At 44.4% G+C, this 25,427-nt stretch overlaps 2 pseudogenes; one reads left to right on the forward strand and one right to left on the reverse strand.

Annotated features, from left to right (window-relative positions):
* LOC148542859 (protein kinase C theta type-like) overlaps window positions 1-16,193 on the reverse strand; it is a 62,997-nt pseudogene extending 46,804 nt beyond the window's left edge.
* LOC148542861 (5S ribosomal RNA) lies at window positions 3,913-4,031 on the forward strand (annotated as a pseudogene).
* Window positions 16,194-25,427: the final 9,234 nt, after the last annotated feature.

Raw genomic sequence — 25,427 nt, forward strand, 5'->3', positions numbered from 1 at the left:
CTGCCCAAGAAGAGGTTGGCATATGTGGGGGCACAAGCCGCCCCCATTGCCGTCCCCCTCGTCTGCAGGTAGAAGCGGTCCCCGAATGTGAAATCGTTTTTGGTCAAAATAAATCTGAGAATATCCAGTAGAAAATTGTGGAAATCACATGGTTCCTCCATTCGAAGAAAGTACGCAACTGCTTCAATCCCAAGGTCATGTCTGATGCACGTATATAAGGACAATGGAAGGAAGTAATCATAAAACCTTCGGATAAAGGAGGCAATGTTGTTATCTGGCCTGTTGAAATGTACTATCAAGAAGTGATGCGTCAACTGCAAGATATTAACTGTTACCAATTAATGCTATTCAATCCAACGGAGAATTTTACTACAATTTACAATAGGATTATTGATAAAGCATTTAAAGAAGGCATTATCCTTAAACAAGAATATCAATACCTACAAGTACAGAAACCCAGGATACCGACATTATACTTACTCCCTAAGGTACATAAAGATATTAATAACCCACCAGGGAGACCTATTGTATCTGGGATTGGAGGCCTATCAGAACAAGCCAGTAGATTCAATGACCTCCACTTAAGACATCATGTCCTTGGATTGACATCTTATGTACAAGATACATCTGATATTTTAAGGAAATTACATGATGTAAGAATGGACAAACACCACTTCCTTGTGACATTAGATGTTGAATCCTTATATACGTGCATCAGACATGACCTTGGGATTGAAGCAGTTGCGTACTTTCTTCGAATGGAGGAACCATGTGATTTCCACAATTTTCTACTGGATATTCTCAGATTTATTTTGACCAAAAACTATTTCACATTCGGGGACCGCTTCTACCTGCAGACGAGGGGGACGGCAATGGGGGCGGCTTGTGTCCCCACATATGCCAACCTCTTCTTGGGCAGGTGGGAGCGGGAAACTGTCTTTGGTGATATGATGGATAAATATACTCAATTTGTCGGCGGTTGATGGCGCTACATAGACGATATTTTTATGATCTGGGAAGGCGAAGAAAGTATTTTGTTGGAGTTCATTCAGGAGCTAAATAATAATGATTTTAACATAAGATTGACTTATCAATACAGTAGTGACTGGGTATCATTCTTAGACCTTAAAATCTATAAAACTCCTGAGGGTGTGATTCATACCGAACTTTTTCGCAAGACGACAGCGACAAATAGTCTTTTACATCAGACTAGCGCGCACTTCCCGCCGACGGTGGAAAATTTGCCTAAAGGTGAATTTCTTCGCCTTAAACGAAATTGCTCAGAGGAATCAACTTATAGGATGAAAAGTGTTGAACTCTCCGAACGTCTGGTAGAAAGAGGATATAGTAAGAGAAGTATTAAAAAAGCCAAGGCCAGTATTTCCTCCATTCAAAGGGAAACTATGATTTTTAAAAAAGAGGAACATTATTCTGGAGGTAAAAGAACCAATAAAGAAACTGGAACTGTACGTTTCATTGGTAATTTTAGTAGGGAATGGAGGACTATTCAGGATATTATCCAGAGACACTGGCCTGTCCTACTACTGGACGAGGATTTGTCCGAAGTACTAGGCACCAAGGTTGCAATGGGTTGGCGCAGATCTAGGAATCTGCGTGACAATCTTGTCCAAAGCCATTACATCAAATTTCCCAAGAAGGATAACAAAATACATGGCTCTTTTCCATGTGGGACATGCAAAGCATGCCAGTATATGGTTAAATGTGATAGGGTCCAAGATAAATATGGCAACACTTCCTCGATCAAAGATTTTATCAATTGTAGCACTGTTGGGGTTGTGTATTGCCTGACGTGCAGTTGTGAGATGAAATATGTAGGGATTACAACAAGGAATTTCAGACAGCGCACCTTGGAACATGTTGGGACTATCAGGAATGCTCGATCTGATTTAACAAAATTTAAGAAACTTACTTCAGTTGCGAGACATTTTCATGTATACCATAAAGATAATACTAATGATCTACGCATTTTTGGTCTGGAAAAAGTTTTGTTGGGGATTCGCGGTGGTGATCTCATGCAGCAATTAATGAAGCGTGAAAGCTACTGGACATTCAAATTAGGGGCGCTATCTCCTAGAGGGATGAATGAGTATATCAACTACAGCGTATTTTTGTAATTATATTTATAAATCTTTGTATATAATATATTTCTTCTAAATCCTTTCTAAATTCAGTTTTTAGATAATTAATATTTATAATGAGTACACTGTTTATTCACCAATTTACTCTGGTAATATATAATATTTATTTTCTCTTTGTTCACAATTTTTCACCTAATCACCATGGTTAGATCTAACCATATATTATAATAATTTTTTATTGTCACAATTTCACTTTTGTAATTTTTATTGTATGGGTATATCTCATCATAATAATCTTAATTTATATTGGTCTTGTACCATCTTATCAATTTCACGTTTTATTGTGTTCACTGTAATTTGGTGTATATATATTAATTTTAGTGGACATGCTATCCAATGATTATATATATTTTTATTGTTATTTAATAGTATTCTAATTAATACTAGTGTCTAATAGGAATATGTTCATAAACTCATTTATTTATAAATAGTAACACTGGTGGACGCTGTGTGATTACACTTTATGATATTTGTTAGTAATTTATTTCAGTCTATAATTTTCTTGAATAATTCTGTTCTGATGGATAATTTTACCCTATTTTACAGTTATGGTGGTATTCATAAGCACCATTTCGTTATTTGTCATTTTCAGCTTAAGAGCAATGTGATGCTCATTGTGCTATTTTAACATCAGTTAGCCGCTTTTAAACTACATATCCCAACAAGCAATCTGTCTAATTGGAACTATTTGATTGGCCCACTGTATCATGAGTTCTATTTTAACCAACCAGGCATTGAACTACATATCCCATTATGCAGCTCTCCCATTCGGGACCCGGTGATTGGCTTATTTCCCCATGAGCGCATCCCTAATCAATAGAATTAAGCTTAGCTGAGGGAGATTGCATTGCGCTGTGACTAATGGCACAGCTGTGAGCCGTGGCTTGAGTCGCGGGTAAATTACGTGCACTTTGCACACATTTAAAAGGATTACCATCTAATTCATTATTACACGAGGTGATCAAGCCTCAATGTGGGCGAAACGCGCGTCCTCTGTTTACATATGAGACTCTGCTGATGTTAAGGAAAACCCAGTCAGTGCACGGACTGGGCTCCACTATACCTCACACTGGTAACGTATAGGCTGACAGATGATTGTTTCTGGTCAGCCAGATAGATTTGTTCAGGCTTAGCCTGTCATTTTCTTTTTCCAATTGCTATCTCCTATTTCTTTCTCTAGCATTTTGGGGATATGACCTACTCCTGTGATTTAGCTCGTTTCCTATGTATGGCTGATAAAACCTTTTTTGTACTCTCTGTGATTCCTACTATATACTAGATTAATGAGAGTGCCTGCTATTATACTTTATTGCAGCCTGATTTGGAAGTTTTGGAGCATTTTCTATTGGGAGATATTCACTGATAGAGAATATTTGATCATAGGAGAACCATTTGGATTAGCATATTTATGCAGCCACCATAACTAATATATTTTCAATCTATATAAAATTGATGCTCTGTGTTTATGGGGTGATTGTATATTATGTGTTCTGTCAGGCTATGTTATTGTGTAGAGTTCCTATTCTGTATACTTGGAACTAAGTACAACTTGTGTTAAATTACCTATGTGATGTTCTCCTAAAGTTACAATCTATACATGTCTATGCCATATGTGTCAATTGATTGCATCACAAGGAAGGTATGCTTATGTACCACCTGTCTTGACAGCAACTGATTATTAATTGGACCTCTCTTTTGAAATAGGCTCAGACCGTGTGCATTAGTGAATCCCCATATATTTTCAGTAGCGATAATCTACAGTCATACTTCACTGACTATGCCCAAACTCGTTTGATCTTGGAAGCGATCCAGTGGTAGGCCTGGTTAGTACTGATGTGGGGGACCACTCAGGAATACCAGGTTCTGTAGATAGATATTGTACTGTTTAATGGGGATCATAGGACTGCGCACTGTGTAGCCTATATACCAATACCCATGGTAGTTATTGCAACATCTACACTCTAACACAATTGTTACCCTAAATTGTATGTGTGGGGTACTTTGCAGAAATTATCTTTTAATATGTTCGCCTATGACCTTATGTGTACCTGGTATATATTTTACTATTAATATTAAAAGTTATATTTTATTTCAATCATAAGAATTCATATATAAGTGTGCCCCAAGAATAGCCTTACTAGTTTACAAGTTTGTAACCCCACTTTGCACTTTTTTGCCCTAATTTTTTGGGGTAATTTTTTTTTTTTTTTTTACACAGTTATGCTTTAGGGGGCTGTCCCAACGGTGTTGAGTGGTTTCCCTACGTTTGCACTCCAAAACTGCAATTCTGCACTTTTTTACTCCACCTATTCATAGGCAAATCTTTTTCGCCTATTACATTGCATTCCGTTATAGCGTACGCGAAAACTGTTTGGAATTGAATATGGCGAAAATTTTCCGCATGGTGGAATTACGTCATCCACGATACTTTTTCGCGAAAAACGGCTTTTCGCATCTAATTGAATATGGCCTTTAGGGGGAGATGTATCAAGCCTTGGATGGAGATAAAGGGGTCTATGTACTAAGCCTTGGAGAGAGAAAATTTGGATGGAGATAAACTACCAACCAATCAGCTCGTAACTGTCATTTTTCAAACACAGCCTGTAAAGTGACAGTTAGGAGCTGGTTGTACTGATACTTAGGCCCGTATTCAATTACCAGCGAAAAGTCCCAGCCAGACAGTATTCAGGGGTGACGAGAGGGTGGGGAGGGCAGGTACTGATTACCCGGGCCCGGCTATGCCAGGGGGCCCGGGCCGCAGCACACCAATAACTGTTTCGTCATTTATTTGTTTTAATAATAAAAAAAAAACAATCACCTTTATTATACCTCCGCCGTGGGGCGCGGCAGTTCGTTTTTGTGATGGTGGTTTGGGAAGGGAGTAGTGGGTCACCGGACTACCACTGTGCATGACTCACTTGCTCACAGCTGGCGCGCCGCTGCAGAGCTAATGGTCTCGCGAGATGATCACATCATCATCTCGCGGGGCGCTCACTCTACACCAGGCTCTGGAAGATGTGCGGGGGTTGGGAGGCACAACAGGAGGCAGGCATAAGGCTGGATGACCCTGGGGCTGGGCTCAGAGACTCAGGCCCGTATTCAATTTGAGGCGAAAAATCCGGATCCGCGATACTTTTTCGCCGATGATGTCATTTTCGCCTGTTTTGAGTTTCCTCTGTATTCAATTTGGAAGAGTTTTCACCTAGGCGGAAAGTCAATGCAATGTAATAGGCGAAAAAGTTTCGCCTATGAATAGCAGGCGGAAAAAAGTGCAGAATTGCGGTTTTGGGGTACAACATTGCGGGAACCCTCGTGCAGCCTTAAGACAGTCCCCTAAAGGTAAACTGCGTAAAAAAAAGTTTAAAAATATTCAGGACACCCCAAAAAAATTATATTGAATTTTGGGGGTAAAAAAAAAAAAAAAAAATAGGGGAACAAAGTGCCAAACTATCTAAATGAATTCAGGTCGGGTCCCCATGTATGCGGCAGGTGTTTTCTTCATTGCGGGAACAAGCGGCAGGTGCAATTTTGCAGATTTTTAAAAATAACTTTAGGGACTTAAAAAAATGCTTACCCCCATTTTCATGTACCCCAAATTTGATAGGAATAGTTATTTTCCCCCCAAAAAAATCTAAGTGCTATTCTTTACCACTTCTTCATAGCCGCAAAATTGCACCTTGCGCGGCTATTACAAACCCCGACTTCCTTCAGCAGCAGTGGCGTAACTAGGGGGGGTCGAGTGGGGCTTGTGCCCTGGGCGACACGGCAGGCCCAGCAGAGCGGGGCGCCAGCCAGGGCATTGTTACCCGCACCGCCCGCTCTCCGCTCCCCCCCCCGCTTCCCCCGACGAAATCTACTACACAGTACAGTGTAGTGAGTGAGTGTAGGGGGAGCTGCAGCAGAGACGCGCAGCCCCTCCAAGGCAGTCCTCCTGGTATTGTACAGCATGCTGCTGATCCTGAGAGGCTGAGAGCTGCTGCCAGCGCCGGGTGACACGGATAGTGAAAGTTCTCCTTCTTTGCAGCTTCACCACTGGTAAGTATTGGGGGGGGGGCTGATGCATCATATATATATGCATCAGAGTGTGTATATATGTGTCAGTGTGAGTATCTGTTTCAGCATGTGCATGTGTAATCTGTGTCAGCATGTATGTATCTGTGTCAGCATGTGTGTATCTGTGTCAGCATGTGTGTATCTGTGTTACTGTCAGCATGTACAGTCAGGTCCATAAATATTGGGACATTGCCAGAATTTTCAGATTTTGACCTCTATTCACCACCACAATGGTTTTGAAATGAAACAAACAAGATGTGCTTTAACTGCAGACTTTCAGATTTCATTTGAGGGTAATTACATCCAAATCGGGTGAACGGTGTAGGAATTACAACAGTTTCAATATGTGCCTCCCACTTTTTAAGGGGCCAAAAGTAATGGGACTATCAACTCAAAAGCTATTTCATGGACAGGTGTGGGCTATTCTCTCGTTATTTCATTATCAATTAAGCAGGTAAAAGGTCTGGAGTTGATTCTAGGTGTGACATTTGCATTTGGAATCAGTTGCTGTCAACTCTCAATATGAGATCCAAAGAGCTGTCACTATCAGTGAAGCAAGCCATCATTAGGCTGAAAAATCAAAACAAACCCATCAGAGAGATAGCAAAAACATTAGGTGTGGCCAAATCAACTGTTTGGAACATTCTTAAAAAGAAAGAACGCACCGGAGAGCTCAGCAACACCAAAAGACCCGGAAGACCACGGAAAACAACTGTGGTGGATGACAAAAGAATTATTTCCCTTGTGAAGAAAAACCCCTTCACAACAGTTGGCCAAATCAAGAAAACTCTCCAGGAGGTAGATGTATATGTGTCAAAGTCAACAATCAAGAGAAGACTTCACAAGAGTGAATATAGAGGGTTCACCACAAGATGCAAACCATTGGTGAGCCACAAAAACAGGAAGACCAGATTAGAGTTTGCCAAACAACATCTAAAAAAGCCATTACAGTTCTGGAACAACATCCTATTGACAGATGAGACAAAGATCAACTTGTACCAGAGTGATGGGAAGAGAAGAGAAGGAAAGGAACTGCTCATGATCCAAAACATACCACCTCATCAGTGAAGCATGGTGGTGGTAGTGTCATGGCGTGGGCATGTATGGCTGCCAATGGAACTGGTTCCCTTGTATTTATTGATGATGTGACTGCTGACAAAAGCAGCAGAATGAATTCTGAAGTGTTTCGGGCAATATTATATGCTCCTATTCAGTCAAATGCTTCAGAACTCATTGGACAGCGCTTCACAGTGCAGATGGACAATGACCCGAAGCATACTGCAAAAGCAACCAAAGAGTTTTTTAAGGCTAAAAAGTGGAATGTTATGCAATGGCCAAGTCAATTCCCTGACCTGAATCCGATTGAGCATGCATTTCACTTGATGAAGACAAAACTGAAGGGAAAATGCCCCAAGAACAAGCAGGAACTGAAGACTTTTGCAGTAGAGGCCTGGCAGAGCATCACCAGGGATGAAACCCAGCGTCTGCTGATGTCTATGTGTTCCAGACTTCAGGCTGTAATTGCCTTCAAAGGATTTGCAACAAAGTATTAAAAAGTGAAAGTTAGATTTAGGATTGTTTAGCTTGTCCCATTACTTTTGGCCCCTTAAAAAGTGGGAGGCACATATAGAAACCGTTGCAATTCCTACACCGTTCACGTGATTTGGATGTAATTACCCTCAAATGAAATCTGAAAGTCTGCAGTTAAATCACATCTTGTTTGTTTCATTTCAAAGCCATTGTGGTGGTGTATGGAGGACAAAATATGAAAATTCTGTCAATGTCCCAATATTTATGGACCTGACTGTATGTATCTGTGTCAGCATGTGTGTATTTGTGTTACTGCCAGCATGTATGTATCTGTGTCAGCATGTGTGTATATGCATCAGCGTGTGTATATCCGTGTCAGCATGTGTGTATCTGTGTCAGCATGTATATATATGTGTCAGCATGTGTGTATCTGTGTCAGCATGTGTGTATATATGTGTCAGCATATATGTATCTGTGTCAGCATGTGTGTATCTGTGTCAGCATGTGTGTATCTGTGTTACTGTCAGAATATATGTATCTGTGTCAGCATGTGTGTATCTGTGTCAGCATGTGTGTATCTGTGTTACTGTAAGCATGTATGTATCTGTGTAAGCATGTGTGTATTTGCATCAGCGTGTGTATATATGTGTCAGCATGTGTGTATCGGTTTCAGCATGTGTGTATCTGTTACTGTCAGCAGGTGTGTATCTATGTCAGCATGTGTATATCTGTGTTACTGTCAGCATGTATATGTCTGTGTAAGCATGTGTGTATATATGCATCAGCGTGTGTATGTATGTGTCAGTGTGTGTATCTGTGTCAGCATGTGTGTATCTGTTACTGTCAGCATGTGTGTATCTGTGTCAGCATGTGTGTATCTGTGTCAGCATGTGTGTATCTGTCAGTGTGCGTGTATCTGTGTCATCGTGTGTGTATCTGTGTTAGTGTGTATCTGTGTCAGTGTGTGTATGTGTCTGTGTGTCAGTGTGTGTGTGTATATGTCAGTGTGTGTATATGTGTCAGTATGTACTGTATGTGTATATGTCAGTGTGTATGTATGTGTATATGTCAGTGTGTATGTTTGTGTATATGTCAGTGTGTGTGTATATATGTGTCAGTGTGTGTATATGTGTCAGTATGTACTGTATATATGTGTCAGTATGTACTGTATGTGTATATATCAGTGTATATATGTCAGTGTGTGTGTATGTATGTGAGTCAGTGTGAATATATGTCAGTGTGTGTATGTGTATATGTCAGTGTGTGTATGTGTATATGTCAGTGTGTGCAGCGCCGTAGCAGGACGGCAGTGCGCCCTGTGCTGCACTTCCGCCCCTCTCGCTCACCCCCACCCACCTCCTCCCCCTGAGCGCTTACCTTTTCCTCACGGAGGTGGGTGGAGGACGGGGATCTTCGCCTGCATCGCTGGTGTGCGCCGCGCAGCACTGCAGGTCACTGCAGACCTCTCCGGAGTCAGGCAGTTCGTGGCCGGTGCCGCTAGAGGATTCCGTCCTGTGCGGAGGCACCGGCCGCACCACCCTCCCTACGGCCCTGAGTGTGTGTTTATGTGTCAGTATGTACTGTATGTGTATATGTCAGTGTGTATGTATGTGTATATGTCAGTGTGTGTGTGTATATGTGTCATTGTGAATATATGTCAGTGTGTATATGTCAGTGTGTGTGTATATGTGTGTATATATATATATATATATATATATGCGTGTGTGTGTGTGTGTATACATGTGTCAGTGTGTGTGTGTGTAGATATATATATCTGTGTCAGTGTGTCTGTGCTGAGAGAGAACACGGGGGGAAGATGATGGTGTGACTGAGAGACGACGCAGGGGGGAGCTGATCGCCTGACTGAGAGACGACACAGGGGGGAGCTGATCGCCTGACTGATAGACGGCGCAGGGGGGGAGGGTGACGGTATGTTGAGAGATGAGGCAGGGGGGAGATGATGGTGTGCTGAAAGTTGACACAGGGTGGCGGTGATGGTGTGCTGTGAGACGACACAGGGGGGAGGCTATGGTGTGGCTGATGGATGATGCAGTGGGATGATGGTGTGGCTGAGAGACGCAGGGGAAAGGAAGTTACACAGGAGGCACGAGGCTGGTTGAACCGCTGTTGTATGATGATGACTTTGTTATTATTCCCACACGAACAGGCATCTTCCTGACGATGTGACCTACATGAATAGTGAATACCGACTGAAGACGCCATCGTCCCAGGGAGGATACATTTCTTTAGAGGTTCCACATTGTGAGAAACCACCGCAGATGTAAGGTGCATATGGAATGTAAAGGAATGTGCCAAATTATGGGTGTCGTGTCATGTTGGGATGCCCCATATTCAGTAGCCACGCCCCTTCTGGTAGGTGAGCACACCCATATTTTTGGCGCGCGTCTTTGGCGCGCAAGATATTTTTCTAGTGTATTAGGGGGGGGTGCCAATCTGAAACTTGCCCTGGGCTCCGCAGACCCTAGTTACGCCACTGTTCAGCAGGCAAAAATGGGGGTACCCATAGTGATCCCCCACGTCTGGACATCTTTAGGGGATATTTCCCAAAAATTCCCATTTTGTTTCGTAAATGGGGAGAAGGGTCATTTTAAAAAAACAGGGATAATTTTTCAATTACCTATAGCAGGTTTAGAGGTGTAGGCTTACAAAAAATAGCCTGCACCCTTGGGAATGCCTCCTTAAAACAAAATGTTCAAAAGAAAATGTAAAAAAAAAAAATCGGGACACCCCAAAAAAAAATTTCAAAATTTTGGGGTGAAAAAAAAAAAATAGGGAAACAAAATGCCAAACTAACGAAATTAATTCTAGTGGGGTCCCCAAGTATGTGGCAGGTGTTTTTTTTCATTGCGCAGAGTAGCGGCAGCTGTTTAAAAAATGCTTACCCCCATTTTCATGTACCCCAAATTTGATGGGACCACTTTTAAAAACGAAAAAAAAAAACCTAAGTGCTCTTCTGCATCACTTCTTCAATGTCGGGAAAAATAACCACCTGCCGCATCTATTTAAAAAGCCGACTTTCTTCTGCAAGCAAAAACGGGCTTACCCATAGTGATCCCCGAGGTCTGGACATCTTTAGGGGGGTCCTACAATTATTTCCTGGAAATTCCCATTTTCTTTGCACCGATCCAAGTTTCGCCTGTTCCCGATTTCGCCTACTTTGGAATTGAATACGGGGAATAGCGGGCACACGCGCAATACTTTTCCCCCTGGAAAACAGGCGAAGGAGGCGAAAAGTCCAGCAGGCGAAAAGTCTGGATTTTTCATCTCAAATTGAATACGGGCCTCAGAGTGTGACTGAGGGGAAGGGAAGAGCCAAGGAGAGTGCCCAGCTGAATACTGTGAGTAACTTTGACACTTTAGTGATTTAGTTTTATATATATATATATATATATATATTTACAGATACAGTAGCTAAATCTAAATATGAGCATGTGTGCAATATATGTATATATATATATATATAAATATGTATATGTATATATACATATGTGTATATACAGTATGTGTGTGTGTATCTCTCTCTCTATATATATATATATATACATACGTGTGTGGGGGTATGTGTGTATATATATAATATATATATATTTATTTAGAGGTCCTGGGGGATGCACTTTGCAACCAATGACAGCAGAGATGCACAGCAGACGATAGCACTTGGTAGTGTTCCCGCTAGGCCTGATTTTAAAAGGGCAAAATGTGCCCTGCCCTTTTAGTGGCGCCCAGCTAAAACAGCCTGCCCTGACATCTCCCCACCAGCGGGCAGCAATGTCCCGCTGGTGGGAAGACCGGTCACCATGGTGTTAATAGAAGCCATGCGCGTGCGCACAGGATTTTTATACAGTGACGGAAGAGATTGGGGGAAGCCCAGCACCTCCGTAAGTGCTGGGAATGCCCCCAAGTGTGACGAATTTGTGGCAGGTCACAAGGACACGCCCTTCCCAGTTGGCCACACCCACTTTACGGGAACGCGCACGCAGAGACTCCCTGCCCTTTTCGCGGTCTAGCGAAAACACATCAAGTTGCTATGTGCTGCAATAGACAGCAGAAATGATATGCGATGCGTATGGCAGGGCTGGCCCCAGGCAGTTGCTGTACCCGGGCCCAGGTTTTCTCTTGGCAGCCCTGACCGTATTAACCCCCCCCCAAAGAAGAAAACAAATACACTCCCTTCCATTGCATAAGTATACCATCCCTAGATAACATATAAACATTTACACCCCTCCATTAGCACTTACCTGTCCAGAAGGAGAAAGTGTTTCCCTGCGAAACTCCAGAGTACAGGAAGATAATTCAGACTGGGAAAGGGGCGGAGACTCAGGACAAGAGGGCGGGGTCTCAGCAAGGAACAGGACAAAGACTAGAAAAATAAGAGGGTGTATGAGTGGGCGGGGTCTTGGGTGAGGGGCGGAGTCTTGGCCAGGAGGGAGTAGATAGGAATAGTCACACAGGGTAGAAGAGGGGGCGGGCACTCAATGTGAGAGGCGGGGTCTTGGCTAGGGACAGGAGCTGAGTATTTCAATTGGAATAGAGTCAGCGTAGTTACAGTCAAGGAGGGGGCGGAGACTCGCGGTGACGGAGGAGACAGTTAGGGACAGTTACAGCCTAGCTTCAATAGGGCAGAATACAGTCTGGGTAGAGGATAGGATGGGGTGGAGATCTCTGAGGTAAGAGGGAGGGAGGGATCCCTGTGTGCTTCCTCATCCCTGTGTACATTCCCACCCGTGTACATTCCCACCCGTGTGCCTTCCCTCCTCTGTGCCTCCTCACCCCTGTGTGCCTCCTCACCCCTGAGTGCCTTCCCACCCATGTACGTTCCCACCCCTGTGTACGTCCTTACCCCTGTGTACGTCCTTACCCCTTTCCTGTTGGTGCCAATGTGTGTGTTTTTTTCCTGTAGTCTATGTATTCTTTATTTTCTTATTGGTGCTATTGAGGGCAATTCAATTTAACACAATGTTGGCTCCAGGTTTCCCGGAGCTGTTCAATTGATCGCACAGTTAACCTGGGTACACAGTAGATGATTTTTGAACGATTTGGGTGATTCCAACGGATCGGAATGACAAATCGGTCAAAATAGTCTAATGTGTACCCACTAGGTTAGCATTTGCGCGCTCCCGTTTACTCGTCATCAGATTGTCCCTACATGCAGCTCAACCTGACTATGCGGCTGACGACCCCATGCAGCAGGGGCTGTCATATTGGGCGGTCGGGTACCAGATTCTCTAATGTTTAGTGGCCGCCCAATACGTCGGCCTGTTGGTAGGGGAGTTGCTGGTCGCTTCATTGGGTACACACGACGTCTAATGTGTACTCAGCTTTAGGCCGGCTAAAGGATTTATGCTTGCACCCTCCTGAATGTGTGAGCAGAAATCTAACTAAAGTGACTTTAGTGATGCTGTTTTTCAGTTTAGTGAGGAGCTGACAGCTTCGCAACAGCTACTTTACTTGAAAAATGCCAGGTAGTGCGTCGAAACACCTGGCTTAGGATACACTAACCAGCATCTCCCGACTGGGAACTCAAAACCTATGGGGGAAATTCAATTCCTCTGGGTAAATTACTTTAAAGTAATTTGCGCTGAACGGACCAATTATATTTATTCGGGCGTCCATTACTTTTGAAGCACCCAGAAACACTGGGTTTAGCTGTGCATAGCGGCCAGATCTGTCTAAACCTGTCCCTTGAGGAGGCTGCGAGAAGCGCATTGTGTCACCCAGAGTAATGCGTGCCCGTAGGAGAAGCATTTGAATTGATGCATCGGGCGCCTATTTGCATAGGTGTCAGCCAGAACAGTCGAATTCCCCTGTATGGGTTTTTTTTTTTTTCATGCAAAGCTTATATGATTTATTTATATCCTGTGGTAACCTATGTGTTTGTTTCATGTAAACATTGTGAGTTAGTTACTTTTCTGTGGCGGGGGTCTATGAGCTTGTTTTTTTCCCTATGGGTGCCAATGTGTTTTTATTCCATGCAAAGCTTATTTGATTTTTTTTACTTTCTGCGGCGCGGCCTATGTGATTGGTTTTTCCTATGAGTGTCAATGTGTGTGAGTGTTTTTGTTTTTAGTTCCATGCAACGCTTATGTGATATATTTTCTGCAGGGGCCCTATGCGTTTTTTTTTTTTTATATGGGTGTCAATGTGTTTATTTTTTTCTATGCAAAGCTTATGTGATTTATATATTTTCTGCGGGTGCCTATGTACAGAGGCCCTGATTAAGAGCCGGACGCTCTGACAGAGCGCTCGCTCTGAATCAGGGCCGTCCCTCTTAGTTTTTGGAGTGGCCTCCTGGCCGCTCGTATAGCTGTGGATGACCACCCACAGCTATAGCGAGTGGCCAAAAAGATGGTCGCGATGGTCAAGACCATCGCGACCATCGGGCTTACGACGAGTGTGGTAGGGTCTCGTTGCCGCAAGCCCTGGAGTGCTTTGGGCTCTATTAGAGCCGAGAGCACTCCCACTGACATCACTTGTGATGTCAGTGGGGCCAGCCCCAGATGGTAGGCGTTCCCATAGGAACGCCTCCGTCTGGGCTGCCACGCCCCCGGCACGCCCACCAAAGGGGGCGTGCTGTCACTCACCATCGACAACACGCCCCCTTTGTAGCGAGACCCATAGCAACGGCTTGGCCGTCGCTATCAGGGTCTCGAGCATGCGCACAACGGAGCTGGCTCCTTCATGCGCACTTGGCCAACATCGACCCGCTTGCGAGCGGGTCTGAATTAGGCCCAATATTTCTTTATTCCCCTATTGGTGCTAATGTGAGTTTTTTTTTTCATGTAAAGTGTGTGTGTGTGTGTGTGTTTCATGCAAAATGCATATTTATGTCATGTGGGGCCTTATGTGTTATTTTTTTACTATCAGTGCCAATGTTTGTGTATTATTACATAAGCCTATGTGGCTTTTGTAATAAGTTTGTGAACTGCATCTGCTGCTGGGATTCATGCGAGTCTTACTGTATTTTTTAAGTGGCAATTATTTTAAAGGCAAAACCAAGGTAGATTTGCCTTTACATTTTTGCCATTTTAAATATACGTGAACACTTGCAGATCACAAACAATTACATAAGCCGTTGCATGTGTTTTTGTTCCAGGCATGCTGCAGTGAGTCAGGTAATGAATATGACGCATATGTACTATATATGAGCGGTGTACGACCTGTCTATAGCATTCAGTAACATTATATAGGCAGTGAGAGAGGGAAGGAGAGAGTAAGAGGTAAAGAGGATGAATAAAGGAAACTGAGTGAGTGATGCAGGAGGTTACAAAGAATTGGAAGGAAGAAGTGAGATGTGCAAAGGGTGAGAAATGGAGGAGTGAGTGAGTGAGAGGTGCAAAGCTTGAGAGATGAAAGGAAAGAATGAGAGATGGATGCATGACACTCCCCGTTTTGAGTGGCCACGCCCTCCATGTCACATAACCACACCCCGTGATGCGTAGTCCCACCCATTCTTCCCGCACACCAAAGGCACACACACTGAATCCCCATACTCCCACTTCAAATTCCCACTTCGACCACTGGTCTGTTACCCAATATATTATTACTGGTATTGCTGGGTTTTATCATGCAAAGTAAAACAGGAAATGCTGGTTTCATCTACCTGAGTGATTTAAGTTACTGTATATTCCACTATAGTATAAATAATCATCTAATCTTCAACCCTGTGGTAAAATGATGACGAGGAGCTATGAGTGATAAGGTACATGAAAACCTACTTGTTAGTAAATGGACATCATACTTACAAATTAACATTAAAATGGGGGTTATGTTAATTTTAAGTTCAAAATATGACATTCCAAAAATGTAGAATTAGTACTGGATTTAGTTGATGAGTTAAATGTCTCTGTTAGAGTGTACAGGCCTCTAAGGCCCATTTCATTGGGACACTGAATCACATTAAATCAATGTGCTTCAATCCCTCATCCAAGCGATGGTGACCAAAATACCTCCCTCTATGTGAGTAAAATGTGGCCCAGGGAAATATTAAGTAAATTGTGATAGATAACCAGCTACAGTGTGATCTATAACTAGTAGCAGTAGGAGAGCGAGTTCTACATATTGAGGAAACTTTTTCTGTAAAAACCACGTAGTCCTCATTACCTGGTGTGTCCAATGCATGGGGGGAATCGTTGTCCTTCTTGACCTTCTTCTCTCGGACATCGGCCACGTCCTGGTGTAACCTCTTCCTCTTCCCATGCGCATCCTCCTCATGATGTTTCTCCTTCTTCTTCTTCTTACGCTGTCCTGTCTCTCCATTCCTCTGACGCTTTCTCTTCTTCTTGCCAGACACGGCCTGATGGGAACTCGTCTTCTCCCTTTTGTGCTGGTGACCCTTTGGGGTGACATTGCTCCTGTCCTCTCCTCCACCAGGTGTAACCTCTTCATACTCGCCAAGCTCATTGATGGTAACAATATTCAACTCTGTGACATCTTCTGCAATGGAATACAGGAGCTGGCTGGATGCCACAGGATCTCTCCTCCTCTTCTCACCTCTCATCACCTCCTTCTCCTCCTCTGGTTGGTCTCCTCGCTCTCTGTGATTGGGCTCCATCTTCTGGCTGCTCAACTCCCATCACTCACCACCAACTGTCACTGATGGAACCCTGTGATGTCAGTGGCCGTGAGACCAGCCACCTGCTCCCTGTACTAGCTGTAATGTCTTTCTATGGCATTTAGGGCAGGATGTATCAAGCACCGCATTTTGATGGCGATACATCCTGCACGCTTACCGAATGCATAGTGGCATTTATTAACGCCATATGCCAGATTTGTGACACGTGTGCATATCCTAAGAATTCCTCTGAAGAGTAATCTGAGCACAGGTAGGATTGGCAGAGGGCACTGCCATATATTCTGCACAGGCAAAGGAGGCAAACTTTATACAGTAATTTAGTGTAAGTACACACAGGGCTGGTGCGAGGGTGGCCCCCCCCCCAAAAAAAATCTAATTTACGCTGTCCTCTTTTTCAATTTAAATACATCATGATTACATCACTGCTGGCCCTGGCTTCTGCTTTGGTTGGCAAAGCGTTAACGGTCTATCTACTGTACATGCTTTGAGGCATTTGGTTGAACTTTGTCTCTGTTTTCATTTTTTTATGGTCCATAAAGAGGGCCACAAGTTAACCACCCACATTAAGGTCAGGCATGGCCTGGGGGCTTGGGTTTGTGTACTGGCAGAATTATGCCTTCAGCTAATTTTCAGAGTTTGTAACCAGATCTACCTAATAGATAAGTGCTTCTTGGTTTATGTGGTATGGAGGCCTAGCTGGATGGATTGCCTATCCACGCTAATAAAATGTTAGTGTATAGAGGTCTGTCTTCCAAGTAGTTGACTTTGTTTAACACTCTTTGTCCCGCACAGCTGTGCTGAGTGTACCCTTCCCTAAGGACAGCTTTAAGACTTCCCCCAAGGTTAGTAATGTCCCCCAAAGCGGATATGAGTGAAAATGGGGCTTTTGTATTTACTGTTAAATTCTTTTCTCAAAACATTTTCTGGTATTAGAAAAATACAGTATTATATTAGTTTACTTTATAAACTCACAGTAGAACACAATTATTTATGGGCCACTGTTATTCTATTTTTTTGTTTCTTAGCAGAATGATTAATCTTAGTTTTTACAATGTGCTAATTAATGGTCCAGTGCACTTCTATCTCCGGCATATTTTGTTTTGAGGAGAGAGTAATTTATGTACAGGAACGTAGCTTAAACCCCTAGGGATTTGGGTACACAGATAGGAATCAGTATAGTGGTATTGATAGGGTTAAATTTGGTAAGTTTTTGTCAGCCTATTAGGATAGTGTAGGTCATAACTGGTGGGAGGAGTTTAGTGATTTAGTTCAGTGTTAGGCAGGGCTCTGCCTCTTCTTTTTCTTGGACTTTCAGGCAAGTACAAGATATTTGGGCTGTGATAAAGCCTTTCTTTATACTTTATTTTCCTACTTTCTCTATCCTGCCTTTCTGTTCTGCCTTTCCCTCTCTCTATTCTAAGTGTGCTGCCCGCAGTATTTATAGTAATAAAATTCAACCCCCCCCACCTCCTCACCATAGTGCTTGCTGAGATGTCCAGGCCCCGGTGATCTGCACATATACCAGCACGTTATGCAGAGTCCCTTGGGGCTCTCACGCGCAGGCGGGCCTCATCTTGTCCGGCCGGGGAGAGAGGGCTGAGGGTGTCTTTCGGCCTCCCCCCGGCCGCAGATGCTCCCCCTCCATCACCAGTCGCAGCTCCAGCTCCGGAGTCTGTGGATGGCTCCGGGGTTCAAGACCAGCGGGGGCGTGGGCGCGTGCTGGCGTCCTCTCCCAGCGACAGCTCCATACAAGCTGTCCGCAGGTGGGGTAGGCGCCGGCGTGCTCCCGCCTCCTCCCCCGATAGCAGCGGGAGCACCGCTGCTGTGCCGCGTGGTCGGGGCAGCCACCGGCGGGCTCCAGCCTCCCCACCCAGTAGCGCGGCGGCTAGCGCCAATAATAAGGGGTCCCGGCGGCCCGCGGGTGTGCGCCCGCGGGCATATGAACAGCCCCGTCAATGCAGCAGTTTGGCGGCCGGGTCCTCTAGGGACGCCGGCGCCATTTTAGAGGCAGAGGGCGACGGCCATTTTGGCTTACAGAGGACAGGGTCAGAATTAGGAGGATCTCCTGATCCTTCAGGATCCAGTCAGGGTGAGGAAGGTGCTATGTTCCCGCAACGACCATATGCCAGGCGGGGTGATAGGCAGGTTAATACGCATGTGCATGGTTTAAGGGATTGGGGGTCCTCCCGTCCCTATGCTGCTAGCCGCACAAGTGCCCCTCAGGCCATTAGTACCCCTGCTCCTACGCCCTCCCCAGAGTTAGGTGCACTGACAGGAGTGTTGGTAGCTCTGGTAGGCGCACTAATGCCTCAATTACAGAATGCGAACGGGTCCGGCGGAGGGGATCAGACTCCTGCGTTACAGCAATTAACGCTGCTTGTTGTGCAGTTGTCCGCGATGTGTAGCCTACCTGCACCTGTGACAACCACCATTTCTCCTTCTCCTCTGTCTCCTCCGTCTCTCTCTTCCTTGCTGGGTGGTACCAGGCCCTCAAGGTCTGGTCCTGCCACACGGGGTGGGAATGAAGGGAATGTGAACACGTTGTCGCTGGCCTCCTCCTCTGTTGTTGCAGGTCTCTCCGCAAGAGGTGTGGAGGAATTTGTGTCTTATAATTCCCGGAAGTCGTTGCGGGTGGCGGATCCGGTCGTTCCTGGACAGTCCGGCGTTTCTGCATCGGGTTCGATGGCCGAGGGTCACAGATCCAATGACCCCGCAGGATGAAGGGGCGTCCACTTCGGGTGAGTCGGATAGTGAGTGGAGTGAAGGGCTAGTTAGCTCAGAATCTAGTGATACATCCACTTCTAGCGGAAGTCGTAGGCGTCACCGTCGTAAAGCCAAGCGGCCGCGTCGCTCACGTGCATCTAGACGGTCACGTCGCCGCCGTCGGCGTCGGTCCTCCAGTGAATGCGGGGAATTGGATATTAGCCCAGGGGACGTCGTCCGCTGTGCTAATACGGCAATTCTCCGTGGGCTAAGGCCGCATATGCGTGAGAAAATTAACAAGGGCAAATACGTTGATGTGTTTGCTCTTACGTCCAAATCTCGCAAAGCTTTAGCCGCTGCAAAAAAGAAAGGGGGCATCGGGGAGGATGTCCATCATTCTTATACAAATTGGCTCAGTGACTTTTATGTTTTTGCGGGCTGTTACCTTAAAACGCGTCCGGAAGAGGCCATGAACGTGATACGATACCTTCACCTGATTCAGGGGCTTTTCCGCACATCACACGGCCCTGTATGGCGACGGTACGACGAGGAGTTTCGCCGTAAACAGTCAGGCGTAAAAACTATGGATTTGGGGTGGAAGGACGTGGAAGTCTGGTTGGAGGTAACACAGCCCGCTCCTCTGACCACTGAGGTATCTTCCGGAAGGAAGTCCGTCGGCCAGGGAGCCACCCAGAGTTGTTTCTCTAAGGTTCCGGCTGCCAAAGGCCGTTGTCTTGCTTTTAACAACGGCAATTGTGCAGCGGGAACCCGGTGTCGTTTTCGACACCACTGTCTGCGTTGCGGTGCCCCCCATTCAGCCAAGGAATGCCCCAGATTGCCTGCCCCTGCTTCTTCCGCTGGCTCCAGACCTACCGGGTCCGGTGCCGCTCCATAGAGCTCCATCACCAGTCCGCGTGGAGGCAATCCGTAAGTGGTTGTTTAGGTACCCTTTGCACGAGACGGCGTTGTTTTTGCTTGATGGTTTCCGGTGGTGGGTAATGTTCGGTTAGGGGAACCCAAAAACTTACGTTCAGCTTACCTATTGCCGGGTATTCTGAAAGACAAAGTGGCCAAGGAGGTGCAGCTGGGGCGCATGGCTTGGCCTTTTGCTGCCCGTCCTTTACACAATTTAGTTCTCTCTCCAGTGGGAGTGGTGCCCAAAAAGGCCCCCGGGAAGTTCAGGTTGATACAACATCTATCCTTTCCAGCTGGGGGGTCGGTGAACGATGCCATACCCGAATCGTTAGCTGAGGTTTGTTATCAGTCATTCGAAGATGCCCTCAGTTTAGTGAAATTGGAGGGTACGGGGGCCTTGTTGGGTAAGGTCGATGTGGAGTCTGCCTTTCGCCTATTGCCTTTGCACCCCGACTCGTTTCGGTTCATGGCCTTTAGGTTGGAGGACGGCTTTTACTTTGACAAGTGTCTCCCCATGGGGTGCTCCGTGTCGTGTTCTTATTTTGAAGCCTTTAGTTCTTTCCTGCATTGGTGTGTTTGCGTGGGCACTGGGGAGTCCGGGGTGGCCCACTACCTAGATGACTTCCTATGTGTTGGGCCAGCTGGTTCCCCTCGTTGTGCGGAGCTTATGTTTTCTCTGCAGGCTTTGTTTAGTGAGTTTGGGGTCCCAATTGCTTCCGATAAAACAGAGGGGCCTTGCACTCGTCTATCGTACCTTGGTATCGAGATCGATACAGCTACCGGTTGTTGCTGTTTGCCTGCAGAGAAGATAGCGAAACTTTGCGATGCCATTACGCTTACATTGTCACTAGGTAGGATTACCTTGAGTCGAACAAAAAGAGAAAAGAGGGTATGTCTGCACTCTACATAGATTATTATTAGGTATTATATAAATGGCCCCAAAATCATATATATCAACAAATTCTTAAACATGGGGGTGCTGCCCTATTACAACCATAATATATAAGAATGAAAAAAGAGAGAGAGAACCAAGGGTTGTTATCTCATGGGCGCACAAGAATAAATATATTAAAATATAACATTTATTATATTTAATTTAAAAATATCCCATATTCGGGACTTGAGCAGTGAAATATAAGGTTTAAGTGATCAGAAAGCAAACACCAATAAGTGAAAGGAAATAAATGAATAGTTTTGAAAAATTAATAAAAAGCAAGGTCCACTATATGATTTCTGCTAATGCTAAATACTGCCTTATAATTGTATCCTCTACTAAAATATATAAAGATCCAATAGATATCTTATCATATAATTAAGCCTAATTTTGGCTGAAGTTATCCACTTTGATCTTGATATTAAATATTTAAATGTGGTTCCTGGCACCAGTTGTCTCCAATCAATATAGAGATAATTTATCTATTAATGATTTGTGTCCGCACAGACCACAATCATAATATTCTTCTATGATGGAAAGAATATAACTAGTTAAATTAGTTGGAAATATGTATTTTCTCTAAATGCAATTGCGAAGCAATAATTATGTTGATTAGGTAGCTGAATATTAGTATTTTCTATCTCATTCACTCAGAATATGCCACATTTGTAAGAACTATAGTTGCATTTATTGAGCAGCACATCCAATTTAACTATTCTCTATTTATGATAATCAATTCAAGGCTGCTAATCATAAATCGCAACTGTGTGGCACTAATAAACAGATAATCATTTCACAATTCATAATGGTTGTTGATACCTAATATGTGACAGTTTTATTTGAGATTACAAATACCAGATCGCAACAGTGTAACATTTAATAAACAGCTTGTCAAGTAATAACGCTGTTGCCCAGAATCAGCATTTCACTTGTTATTATCCAAGTGGTTCATGCAACTAAGTATAAAACTAGTTATCCATATGATATAGAGTCAAGTTAGTAAAAAATCCCATTATTAAGCCATAAACTGTGTGATGATTTATTTCTCAATAGCTAACAGCCTTTAATGATTTGTCATAATAAATGGGTTATATAGTATACCTTATTTTCATTTGGTTATATCATTCTCTAGCCGTCTGCTAGATCAATTGGTGCATAGTACCACAATATAATGTGTCTTTAGGCAGTATTATATATTAATCTCAATTGAGGATATATTATGGTGGACCCGCTGAAATTGCATTTGGAGAAAATACATATTTCCAACTAATTTAACTAGTTATATTCTTTCCATCATAGAAGAATATTATGATTGTGGTCTGTGCGGACACAAATCATTAATAGATAAATTATCTCTATATTGATTGGAGACAACTGGTGCCAGGAACCACATTTAAATATTTAATATCAAGATCAAAGTGGATAACTTCAGCCAAAATTAGGCTTAATTATATGATAAGATAACTATTGGATCTTTATATATTTTAGTAGAGGATACAATTATAAGGCAGTATTTAGCATTAGCAGAGATCATATAGTGGACCTTGCTTTTTATTAATTTTTCAAAACTATTCATTTATTTCCTTTCACTTATTGGTGTTTGCTTTCTTATCACTTAAACCTTATATTTCACTGCTCAAGTCCCGAATATGGGATATTTTTAAATTAAATATAATAAATGTTATATTTTAATATATTTATTCTTGTGCGCCCATGAGATAACAACCCTTGGTTCTCTCTCTCATTTTTCAGGATTACCTTGAGGCAAGGGCAATCGTTACTAGGGCTTTTCAACTTTCCATGCAGGGTAATCCCCATGGGGCGGGTTTTTTGTCGTAAATTAGAGAGAGCGACTACTGGAACACGCCGACCCCATCATTTCATACGATTGTCTTCCGAAATTAGGAGAGATCTTCGAGTTTGGGATGTCTTTTTGGAAACATAGAACAGCATTAGTTCTTGGTTGCATCCCCCAGCTGCCAGTGCACAGCTGCAGCTTTTCACGGATGCAGCCGGTGCTACTGGTTTTGGAGCCTACTTGGAGGGCTCTTGGTCCGCTTCCCCGTGGCCTTCATCTTGGGTTGCCGGGGGGCTGACCAAGAATTTTCTTTTACTCGAGCTGTTACCCATAGTTGTTGCCCTGGAGTTGTGGGGTGATCGGCTCCGTAACCGGCATGTCATATTTTGGTGCGACAACTAGGGGGTAGTTTATGCTATTAACCGGCAGAAGTCTACATCCTTGCCGGTTCTCAGGCTCCTTGCACAGCTTGTTTTGCGCTGTCTCGTGTGTAATGTTCACTTCGAAGCGAGGCATGTTCCCGGCGTAGACAATTCCATTGCAGATGCGCTATCCAGCTTTCAATGGGTTAGATTTAGGGAACTTGCCCCTTCTGCAGCAGCGATTGGTGATATCTGCACCCCTCATTGTTGGCAGATTATTTGTCCGGAATGGAGGGGTTAGCGTGGCACTCGCTCGCCCCCAGCACGTTGAGTTCATACCAGTCTGCCTGGAACCAGTAGGAGTCCTTTTTCTCCCGCAAGCGTGACGGAGGTAAGCAGATTTACCAAGTCTTTTTATCTTTTATATGGGGTCTATATTCTGCTGGTAAGTCCAGGGCGGTGGTGGCGAGAATCATTTGCGGCGTTTCGTTTTTCTTGCGCTTGCATGGGCGTCGGGATTTTACCAAGGGATTCTTAGTACAAAGGGCTGTTAAAGGTTGGGCTAGAATGGCCCCGGTTCAGGATGACACCAGAAGACCAATTACTTTTTCATTACTTGTTGACTTTGTGATTGTATTGTTTGATGTTTGCACGTCCCCCTATGAAACGATACTTTTCCGGCTCGCTTTTGCGATGGCCTTTCACGGGGTTTTTCGCATCGCAAAGCTGCTTCTCGTCGCGCCCCTCCTGCTTTACTTTATTCACACATTATCGTCGCCCGGTCTCTGAATTGTAAGCCGCAGCGATCCAAAAGAGATCAATTGGGTAGAGGTCGCTGGGTGTATTTGGCGGCATGTTCGGACGCACGTGTTTGCCCGGTTGCGCTGGCCAGACAGTATTTGCGCCTTAGGCCCAACTTGCCAGGTGCGTGGTTCCCCCTTGACCATGTATCAATTCCGATCTGTCCTTCAGCGGTGTACCCAGTCCCTTGGCTTGCCTCAAGGGGTATACGGTTCCCATTCCTTCCGGATCGGGGCGGCTACAGCCGCAGCCCATGCTGGATGGTCAGTTTCAGAAATTAAAGCGCTAGGGCAATGGAAATCGAACGCTTATAAACGCTATGTATGGCACTGATATGTTTGCTTCTGCATTGTACATTGTCTTACTGTTGTATTATTATAACTTGGAATTTTTCTGTTACCGCTCATCACCGTTATCGGTGGGGGCCCTGAGGGATTTTGCCCTGTACCACAGAAACTGATTGGCTATTGTTATCCGGGCAGGTTTTTTCAGGTTTTCACCTCGGGCCAAGTTAGTTTTTTCCCCCTTTGCTGCCCCTCCCCCCCCTGTCTTTTATCTTCTCTACCTTATTTCTCTCTTTTGATGCCGACATTTCGTTTGTGCTATGTTTTGGCTTCCATTTGGTAACCTTGTTACATTGTGTTTTTCTTACAGGAGCTAATTTGGACCCTTGCCCCATATGGGTCGTGGGTCACTCGTTTATCCATTGGGCAGCTACATCGCCCTTGGCGTGGGACCCTCAGTCATTTGGAGCAGTAGACAGCATTCGCTGGTTAGGCAGGAGAGGCATGCGCTGGGATGCGCTGCTGGGTTTGCTGTTAGAGATGGCTTCGCGTTTTGGGGGTCCTGGTTTTCTAGTCTTGCACTTGGGGGGCAATGATCTGGAGTTTCAGTCGTCCTTAGAGTTGAGGTACAAGGTAGTTAGTGATCTTGAGACCATTTGTTCCTGGTGGCCATGGTGTAATCTGGTTTGGTCGGCTATCATTCCCAGGCAGTGTTGGAGGAACGCGATGCCTGGGGTGTTAGTTGATAAGGCAAGACGCAAGGTTAATTCCCTAGTGGCAAAAAGAGGGGTAGCTTTAGGTGGCCTGGTGATAAATCATTCTTCGATACGCTTTAGAGACTCTCACCTGTTCCGTTCGGATGGAGTTCACCTTATTGAAGAGGGGACGTTGCTGTTCTTGGAAAGTATCTTTAGGGGATTAGGTAGTTTAGACTGGTGGCGGGCCCGTCTTTAAGAGGTGTCATCGGGCGTGGCAGGAAGGAGCGTCAGGTAAAGGGTTAGGTTCACTGTAATTTATTTTGGGGTGCAATCGGCATCAATACACTGTTGACGTTAACCTTCTGGGGTCAGCTGCACTGGCTTACTGGCCGGGCCTTTTTATGAGTGTATTGGTGCCTGATTTGGAGGCCTTAAAGATTACGTGCTTAAAGGGCAATTGGCCCTGCAAGTATGGTGGAGGATAGTGGAAATTGCTTAAAGTGAATTTGGACCATTGGCTTATGACGCTCTTTCTTTCCGTCACCAGTAGTTTTTGTATTTAAAATAAAGGCTGATCTTATTTTTATAGCAATAAAG

This window comes from Taudactylus pleione, unplaced genomic scaffold (assembly GCF_031769625.1).
Source record: "Taudactylus pleione unplaced genomic scaffold, aTauple2 ptg000007l, whole genome shotgun sequence".
Taxonomy (NCBI): domain Eukaryota; kingdom Metazoa; phylum Chordata; class Amphibia; order Anura; family Myobatrachidae; genus Taudactylus; species Taudactylus pleione.